The sequence below is a fragment of the Tenrec ecaudatus genome, chromosome 4 (genome assembly GCF_050624435.1).
Source record: "Tenrec ecaudatus isolate mTenEca1 chromosome 4, mTenEca1.hap1, whole genome shotgun sequence".
Lineage (NCBI taxonomy): Eukaryota > Metazoa > Chordata > Mammalia > Afrosoricida > Tenrecidae > Tenrec > Tenrec ecaudatus.
The window spans coordinates 130,747,676-130,757,675 of NC_134533.1; positions in this window are offsets into that span (position 1 = coordinate 130,747,676).

The following is a 10,000-nucleotide window of genomic DNA, read 5'->3' on the forward strand; positions in this document are numbered from 1 at the left end:
TCACAAAGTCAGAAGCCCTCTAGAAATTCTGCAAGGGCGTGTGTGTGGGGGGGTGTTTGTAAAAAGGACACAAAGTCAGAAGCCGACTATTGATTCTGCAAAAGTGTGTGTGTGTGTGTGTGTGTGTGTAAAAAGGACATGAAATCAGAAGCCCTCTAGGGTTCTGTAAGGGTGTGTGTGTGTGTGTGTGTAAAAAGGACATGAAGTCAGAAGCCCTCTATTGATTCTGCAATGGTGTGTTTGTGTGTGTGTGTGTGTGTGTGTGTGTGTGTGTGTAAAAAGGACATGAAGTCAGAATCCTTGTAGAGTTCTGGAAGGGTGTATGTGTGTGTGTGTGTATAAAGGACACGAAGTCAGAAGCACTCTAGAGATCCTGCAAGAGTATGTCTTTGTGTGTGTGTGTGTGTGTGTGTGTGTGTGTGTGCAAAAAGGACATGTTGTTAGAAGTCCTCCACAGATTCTGCACAGGTGTGTGTGTGTGTCTGTGTGCGTGTGTGTAAAAAGGACACCAAGTCAGAAGCCGACTATTGATTCTGCAAAACTGTATGTGTGTGTGTGTGTGTGTGTGTAAAAAGGACATGGAGTCTGAAGCCGTCCAGAGGTTCTGTAAGGGTGTGTGTGTGTGTGTGTGTGTGTGTGTGTAAACAGACACAAATTCAGAAACCCTCTAGATATTCTTCAAGTGTTTGTGTGTGTGTTTGTGTGTGTGTGTGTGTGTAAAAAGGACAGCAAGTCAGCCACCATCCAGAGATTCTACCAGGGTGTATTTGTGTGTGGTGTGTGTGTGTTTGTGTAAAAAGACACGAAGTCAGAAGCCCTCTAGAGATTATTCAAGGGTGTGTGTGTGTGTATGTTTGTGTAAAAAGGACACAAAGTCAGAAGCCCTCCAGAGATTCTGCAAGGTTGTATGTGTGTGTGTGTGTTTGTGTGTGAGGGTAAAAATTACACGAAGTCAGAAGCCCAATATTGATTATGCAAAGGTCTGTGTGTGTGTGTTTGTTGTGTTTAAAATAAGTAAACCATATTAGAAGCCCTCCAGAGATTCTGCCAGAGTGTGTGTGTGTGTATGTGTGAAAACAACACGAAGTCAGAAAATGTCTGGAGATTCTGCAAGGGTGTTTGTGTGTGTGTGTGTCAAAAGTACAGGAAGTCAGAAGCCCTCTAGAGATTCTGCAAGGGTGAGTGTGTTGTGTTAAAAGGACACAAAATCAGAAGCCCTCTAGGTTTTCTGGAAAGGTATGAGTGTGAGAGTGAGGGAGTGTGTGTGTGTGTGTGTGTGTGTAATAAGGACATGAAATCAGAAGTCCTCCAGAGATTCTACAAGTGTATGTGTGTGTGTGTGTGTGTGTGTGTGTGTGTTTAAAAAGGACACGAAGTCAGAAGGACTGCAGAGATTTGGCAAGAAAATGAGTTTGGAGTGTGTGTGTGTGTGTGTGTGTTTAAAAATGACACAAAGTAAGAATCCATCCAGGAATTCTGCAAGGATGTGTGTGTGTGTGTAAAAAGGTAAGGAAGTCAGAAGCCCTCTAGGAATTTTCCAAAGGTATGAGTATCAGTGTGAGGGAGGGTGTGTGTGAGTGTGTGTGTATGTAAAAAGGACACGAAGTCAGACCCCCACAGATTATGCAAGTGCGTGTGTGTATGTGTGTGTAACAAGGACATGACGTCAGAAGCCCTCAAGAGATTCTGCAAGGGTGTGTGTGTGTGAGAGTGTGTGTAAAAAGGACACATGAAGTCAGAAACACTCCATAGTTTCTGCAAAGGTGTGTGTGTAAAAAGATCCTGAAGTCAGAAGCCATCTAGAGATTCTGCCATGATGTGTGTGTGTGTGTGTATTTGTAAAAAGGAGACCAAGTATGAAGCTCTCAAGAGATTCTGCAAGGTTTTATGTGTGTGAGTGTGTGCGTGTGTAATAAGGTCACAAATTCAGAAGCCCTCTAGAAATTCTGCAAGGACGTTGTGGGTATTTGTAAAAAGGACACGAAGTCAGAAGCCGACTATTGATTCTGCAAAAGTGTGTGTTTGTGTGTGTGTGTGTGTGTGTGTAAAAAGGACATGAAATCAGAAGCCCTCCAGAGGTTCTGTAAGGGTGTGTGTGTGTGTGTGTGTGTAAAAAGGACATGAAGTCAGAACCCTTGTAGAGTTCTGGAAGGGTGTATGTGTGTGTGTGTGTATAAAGGACACCAAGTCAGAAGCACTCTAGAGATCCTGCAAGAGTATGTCTTGTGTGTGTGTGTGTGTGTGTGTGTGTGTAAAAAGGACATGTTGTTAGAAGTCCTCCACAAATTCTGCAAAGGTGTGTGTATGTGTTTGTGTGCGTGTGTGTAAAAAGGATACCAAGTCAGAAGCCGACTATTGATTCTGCAAAAGTGTGTGTGTGTGTGTGTGTGTGTGTGTGTAAAAAGGACATGGAGTCTGAAGCCGTCCAGAGGTTCTGTAAGTGTGTGTGTGTGTGTGTAAACAGACACAAATTCAGAAACCCTCTAGATATTCTTCAAGTGTTTGTGTGTGTGTGTGTGTGTGTAAAAAGGACAGCAAGTCAGCCACCATCCAGAGATTCTACCAGGGTGTATGTGTGTTTGGTGTGTGTGTGTGTTTGTGTAAAATTACACGAAGTCAGAAGCCATCTAGAGATTCTTCAAGGGTGTGTGTATGTGTGTATGTTTGTGTAAAAAGGACACAAAGTCAGAAGCCCTCCAGAGATTCTGCAAGGTTGTATGTGTGTGTGTGTGTTTGTGTGTGAGGGTAAAAATTACACGAAGTCAGAAGCCCAATATTGATTATGCAAAGGTCTGTGTGTGTGTGTTTGTTGTGTTTGAAATAAGTAAACCATATTAGAAGCCCTCCAGAGATTCTGCCAGAGTGTGTGTGTGTGTGTGTGTATGTGTGAAAACAACACGAAGTCAGAAAATGTCTGGAGATTCTGCAAGGGTGTCTGTGTGTGTCAAAAGTACAGGAAGTCAGAAGCCCTCTAGAGATTCTGCAAGGGTGAGTGTGTTGTGTTAAAAGGACACGAAATCAGAAGCCCTCTAGGTTTTCTGGAAAGGTATGAGTGTGAGAGTGAGGGAGTGTGTGTGTGTGTGTGTGTGTGTAATAAGGACATGAAATCAGAAGTCCTCCAGAGTGAGAGTGAGGGAGTGTGTGTGTGTGTGTGTAATAAGGACATGAAATCAGAAGTCCTCCAGAGATTCTACAAGTGTATGTGTGTGTGTGTGTGTGTGTGTGTGTTTAAAAAGGACACGAAGTCAGAAGGACTGCAGAGATTTTGCAAGAAAATGAGTTTGGAGTGTGTGTGTGTGTGTGTGTGTGTGTGTGTGTGTGTTTAAAAATGACACAAAGTTAGAATCCATCCAGGAATTCTGCAAGGATGTGTGTGAGTGTGTGTGTGTGTGTGTGTGTATAAAAAGGTACGGAAGTCAGAAGCCCTCTAGGAATTTTACAAAGGTATGAGTATCAGTTGAGGGAGGGTGTGTGTGTGAGTGCGTGTGTGTAAAAAGCATACGAAGTCAGACCCCCCAGAGATTATGCAAGTGTGTGTTTGTGTAACAAGGACATGACGTCAGAAGCCCTCAAGAGATTCTGCAAGGGTGTGTGTGTGTGTGAGAGTGTGTGTAAAAAGGACACATGAAGTCAGAAACACTCCATAGTTTCTGCAAAGGTGTGTGTGTGTGTGTGTGTGTGTGTGTGTGTAAAAAGATCCTGAAGTCAGAAGCCATCTAGAGATTCTGCCATGGTGTGTGTGTGTGTTTGTAAAAAGGAGACCAAGTATGAAGCTCTCAAGAGATTCTGCAAGGTTTTATGTGTGTGAGTGTGTGCGTGTGTAATAAGGTCACAAATTCAGAAGCCCTCTAGAATTTCTGCAAGGGCATGTGTGTGTGTGGGTGTTTGTAAAAAGGACACAAAGTCAGAAACCGACTATTGATTCTGCAAAAGTGTGTGTGTGTGTGTGTGTGTGTGTGAAAAAAGGACATGAAATCAGAAGCCCTCCAGAGGTTCTGTAAGGGTGTGTGTGTGTGTGTATAAAAAAGACATGAAGTCAGAAGCCCTCTATTGATTCTGCAATGGTGTGTTTGTGTGTGTGTGTGTGTGTGTGTGTAAAAAGGACATGAAATCAGAATCATTGTAGAGTTCTGGAAGGGTGTATGTGTGTGTGTGTATAAAGGACACCAAGTCAGAAGCACTCTAGAGATCCTGCAAGAGTATGTCTTTGTGTGTGTGTGTGTGTGTGTGTGTGTGTGTGTAAAAAGGACATGTTGTTAGAAGTCCTCCACAGATTCTGCACAGGTGTGTGTATGTGTCTGTGTGCGTGTGTGTAAAAAAGACACCAAGTCAGAAGCCGACTATTGATTCTGCAAGTGTGTGTGTGTGTGTGTGTGTGTAAAAAGGACATGGAGTCTGAAGCTGTCCAGAGGTTCTGTAAGGGTGTGTGTGTGTGTGTGTGTGTGTAAACAGACACAAATTCAGAAACCCTCTAGATATTCTGCAAGGGTGTTTGTGTGTGTGTGTGTGTGTGTAAAAAGGACAGCAAGTCAGCCACCATCCAGAGATTCTACCAGGGTGTATGTGTGTTTGCTGTGTGTGTGTTTGTGTAAAAAGACACGAAGTCAGAAGCCCTCTAGAGATTCTTCAAGGGTGTGTGTATGTGTGTATGTTTGTGTAAAAAGGACACAAAGTCAGGAGCCCTCCAGAGATTCTGCAAGGTTGTATGTGTGTGTGTATGTGTGTGTGTGCGTTTGTGTGTGAGGGTAAAAATTACACGATGTCAGAAGCCCAATATGGATTATGCAAAGGTCTGTGTGTGTGTGTGTGTGTTTGTTGTGTTTGAAATAAGTAAACCATATTAGAAGCCCTCCAGAGATTCTACCAGAGTGTGTGTGTGTGTATGTGTGAAAACAACACGAAGTCAGAAAATGTCTGGAGATTCTGCAAGGGTGTTTGTGTGTGTGTGTGTCAAAAGTACAGGAAGTCAGAAGCTCTCTAGAGATTCTGCAAGGGTGAGTGTGTTGTGTTAAAAGGACATGAAATCAGAAGCCCTCTAGGTTTTCTGGAAAGGTATCAGTGTGAGAGTGAGGGAGTGTGTGTGTGTGTGTGTAAAAAGGACATGAAATCAGAAGTCCTCCAGAGATTCTACAAGTGTGTGTGTGTGTGTGTGTGTGTGTGTGTTTAAAAAGGACACGAAGTCAGAAGGACTGCAGAGATTTGGCAAGAAAATGAATTTGTGTGTGTGTGTGTGTGTGTGTGTGTGTGTAAAAAGGACATGAAGTCAGAATCCTTGTAGAGTTCTAGAAGGGTGTATGTGTGTGTGTGTATAAAGGACACCAAGTCAGAAGCACTCTAGAGATCCTGCAAGAGTATATCTTTGAGTGTGTGTGTGTGTGTGTGTGTGTAAAAAGGACATGTTGTTAGAAGTCCTCCACAGATTCTGCACAGGTGTGTGTATGTGTGTCTGTCTGTGTGTGTGTGTAAAAAGGATACCAAGTCAGAAGCCGACTATTGATTCTGCAAAAGTGTGTGTGTGTGTGTGTGTGTGTGTGTGTGTGTGTGTAAAAAGGACATGGAATCTGAAGCCGTCCAGAGGTTCTGTAAGGGTGTGTGTGTGTGTGTGTGTGTACAACAGACACAAATTCAGAAACCCTCTAGATATTCTGCAAGGGTTTGTGTGTGTGTGTGTGTGTGTGTGTGTGTGTGTGTGTGTGTGTGTAAAAAGGACAGCAAGTCAGCCACCATCCAGAGATTCTACAAGGGTGTATGTGTGTGTGGTGTGTGTGTGTTTGTGTAAAAAGACACGAAGTCAGAAGCCCTCTAGAGATTCTTCAAGGGTGTGTGTATGTGTGTATGTTTGTGTAAAAATGACACAAAGTCAGAAGCCCTCCAGAGATTCTGCAAGGTTGTATGTGTGTGTGTGTGTGTGTGTGTGTGTAAAAAGGACACATGAAATCAGAAACACTCCATAGTTTCTGCAAAGGTGTGTGTGTGTGTGTGTGTGTGTGTAAAAAGGACCAGAAATCAAAAGGACTCTAGAGATTGTGCAAGGTTGTGTGTCTGTGTGTGTGTATAAAAAGGACATGAAGACAGAAGCCCTGCAGGCATTATGCAAGCGTGTGAGTGTGTGTGTGCGTGTGTAAAAGGATAGGAATTTAGAATCGCTGTAGAGTTCCTGCAAGGATGTGTGTGTGTGTGTGTGTGTGTGTGTGTAAAAAGGACACGAAGTCTGAATCCCTCTAGAGTTTCTGCAAGGGATGTGTGTGTGTGTGTGTGTTTATAAACGACATTTTAGAAGTCCTCCAAAGATTCTGAACAGGTGTGTGTATGTGTGTCTGTGTGCGTGTGTGTAAAAAGGACACCAAGTCAGAAGCCCTCTAGAGATCCTGCAAGGGTGTGTCTGTGTGTGTGTGTATGTTTGTAAAAAGAACACAAAGTAAGAAACCCTCAAGTGATTTTGCAAGGGAATGAGTTTGAGTGTGTATGTGTATGTGTATAAATTACATGACGTTAGATGAATTCCTGCGATTCTGCAAGGATGCATGTATGTGTGTGTGTGTGTGTGTGTGTGTGTGTAAAAAGAACACGAAGTCAGAAGCATTCCAGAGACTCTGCAAGGGTGCATGCATGTCTGTGTGTGTGTGTGTGTGTGTGTGCGTGCGTAAAAAGAACACGAAGTCCGAAGCCCTCTAGAATTTCTGCAAGGGTGTGTGTATCTGTGTGTGTGTGTGTGTGTGTTTAAAAAGGACACAAAGTAAGAAGCCATCCAGGAATTCTGCAAGGATATGTGTGTGTGTGTGTGTGTGTGTGTGTAAAAAGGACAGGAAGTCAGAAGCCCTCTAGGAATTTTCCAAAGGTATGAGTATCAGTGTGAGGAAGGGTGTGTGTGTGAGTGTGTGTGTAAAAAGGACACGAAGTCAGACCCCCAGAGATTATGCAAGTGTGTGCGTGTAACAAGGACATGACGTCAGAAGACCTCAAGAGATTCTGCAAGGGTGTGTGTGTGTGTGAGTGTGTGTAAAAAGGACACATGAAGTCAGAAACACTCCATAGTTTCTGCAAAGGTGTGTGTGTGTGTGTGTAAAAAGATCCTGAAGTCAGAAGCCATCTAGAGATTCTGCATGATGTGTGTGTGTGTGTTTGTAAAAAGGAGACCAAGTATGAAGCTCTCAAGAGATTCTGCAAGGTTTTATGTGTGTGAGTGTGTGCGTGTGTAATAAGGTCACAAATTCAGAAGCCCTCTAGAAATTCTGCAAGGGTGTGTGTGTGTGTGTGTGTGTTTGTAAAAAGGACACGAAGTCAGAAGACGACTATTGATTCTGCAAAAGTGTGTGTGTGTGTGTGTGTGTGTGTAAAAAGGACATGAAATCAGAAGCCCTCCAGAGGTTCTGTAAGGGTGTGTGTGTGTGTGTGTGTGTGTAAAAAGGACATGAAGTCAGAAGACCTCTATTGATTCTGCAATGGTGTGTTTGTGTGTGTGTGTGTGTAAAAAGGACATAAAGTCAGAATCATTGTAGAGTTCTGGAAGGGTGTATGTGTGTGTGTGTGTGTGTATAAAGGACACCAAGTCAGAAGCACTCTAGAGATCCTGCAAGAGTATGTCTTTGTGTGTGTGTGTGTGTGTGTGTGTGTGTGTGTGTGTGTGTGTAAAAAGGACATGTTGTTAGAAGTCCTCCACAGATTCTGCACAGGTGTGTGTATGTGTCTGTGTGCGTTTGTGTAAAAAGGATACCATATCAGAAACCGACTATTAATTCTGCAAAAGTGTGTGTGTGTGTAAAAAGGACATGGAGTCTGAAGCCATCCAGAGGTTCTGTAAGTGTGTGTGTGTGTGTGTGTGTGTGTAAACAGACACAAATTCAGAAACCCTCTAGATATTCTTCAAGTGTTTGTGTGTGTGTGTGTGTGTGTAAAAAGGACAGCAAGTCAGCCACCATCCAGAGATTCTACCAGGGTGTATTTGTGTGTGGTGTGTGTGTGTGTTTGTGTAAAAAGACACGAAGTCAGAAGCCCACTAGAGATTCTTCAAGGGTGTGTGTATGTGTGTATGTTTGTGTAAAAAGGACACAAAGTCAGAAGCCCTCCAGAGATTCTGCAAGGTTGTATGTGTGTGTGTGTGTTTGTGTGTGAGGGTAAAAATTACACGAAGTCAGAAGCCCAATATTGATTATGCAAAGGTCTGTGTGTGTGTGTGTGTTTGTTGTGTTTGAAATAAGTAAACCATATTAGAAGCCCTCCAGAGATTCTGCCAGAGTGTGTGTGTGTGTATGTGTGAAAACAACACGAAGTCAGAAAATGTCTGGAGATTCTACAAGGGTGTTTGTGTGTGTGTGTGTGTGTCAAAAGTACAGGAAGTCAGAAGCCCTCTAGAGATTCTGCAAGGGTGAGTATGTTGTGTTAAAAGGACATGAAATCAGAAGCCCTCTAGGTTTTCTGGAAAGGTATGAGTGTGAGAGTGAGGGAGTGTGTGTGTGTGTGTGTGTGTGTGTGTGTAATAAGGACATGAAATCAGAAGTCCTCCAGAGTGAGAGTGAGGGAGTGTGTGTGCAATAAGGACATGAAATCAGAAGTCCTCCAGAGATTCTACAAGTGTATGTGTGTGTGTGTGTGTGTTTAAAAAGGACACGAAGTCAGAAGGACTGCAGAGATTTGGCAAGAAAATGAGTTTGTGTGTGTGTGTGTGTGTGTGTGTGTGTAAAAAGGACATGAAGTCAGAATCCTTGTAGAGTTCTGGAAGGGTGTATGTGTGTGTGTGTGTGTATAAAGGACACCAAGTCAGAAGCACTCTAGAGATCCTGCAAGAGTATGTCTTTGTGTGTGTGTGTGTGTGTGTAAAAAGGACATGTTGTTAGAAGTCCTCCACAGATTCTGCACAGGTGTGTGCATGTGTCTGTGTGCGTGTGTGTAAAAAAGACACCAAGTCATAAGCCGACTATTGATTCTGCAAAAGTGTATGTGTGTGTGTGTGTGTGTGTGTGTGTGTGTGTGTAAAAAGGACATGGAGTCTGAAGCCGTCCAGAGGTTCTGTAAGTGTGTGTGTGTGTGTGTGTGTGAGTAAACAGACACAAATTCAAAAACCCTCTAGATATTCTTCAAGTGTTTGTGTGTGTGTGTGTGTAAAAAGGACAGCAAGTCAGCCACCATCCAGAGATTCTACCAAAGTGTATGTGTGTGTGGTGTGTGTGTGTGTTTGTGTAAAAAGACACGAAGTCAGAAGCCCTCTAGAGATTCTTCAAGGGTGTGTGTATGTGTGTATGTTTGTGTAAAAAGGACACAAAATCAGAAGCCCTCCAGAGATTCTGCAAGGTTGTATGTGTGTGTGTGTGTGTGTGTAAAAAGTACACATGAAGTCAGAAACACTCCATAGTTTCTGCAAAGGTGTGTGTGTGTGTGTGTGTGTGTGTAAAGAAAAAAGTCAGAAACCCTCTAGAGATTCTGGAATGATGTGTTTGTGTGAGTGTGTGTGTGTGTGTATAAAGGACAAGAAATCAAAAGAACTCTAGAGATTGTGCAAGGTTGTGTGTCTGTGTGTGTGTATAAAAAGGACATGAAGACAGAAGCCCTGCAGGCATTATGCAAGCGTGTGAGTGTGTGTGTTCGTGTGTAAAAGGATAGGAATTTAGAATCGCTGTAGAGTTCCTGCAAGGATGTGTGTGTGTGTGTGTGTGTGTGTGTAAAAAGGACACGAAGTCTGAATCCCTCTAGAGATTCTGCAAGGGATGTGTGTGTGTGTGTGTGTTTATAAACGACATTTTAGAAGTCCTCCAAAGATTCTGCACAGGTGTGTGTATGTGTGTCTGTGTGCGTGTGTGTAAAAAGGACACCAAGTCAGAAGCCCTCTAGAGATCCTGCAAGGGTGTGTCTGTGTGTGTTTTAAGTATGTTTGTAAAAAGAACACGAAGTAAGAAACCCTCAAGTGATTTTGCAAGGGAATAAGTTTGAGTGTATGTGTATAAATTACATGACGTGAGATGAATTCCTGCGATTCTGCAAGGATGCATGTGTGTGTGTGTGTGTG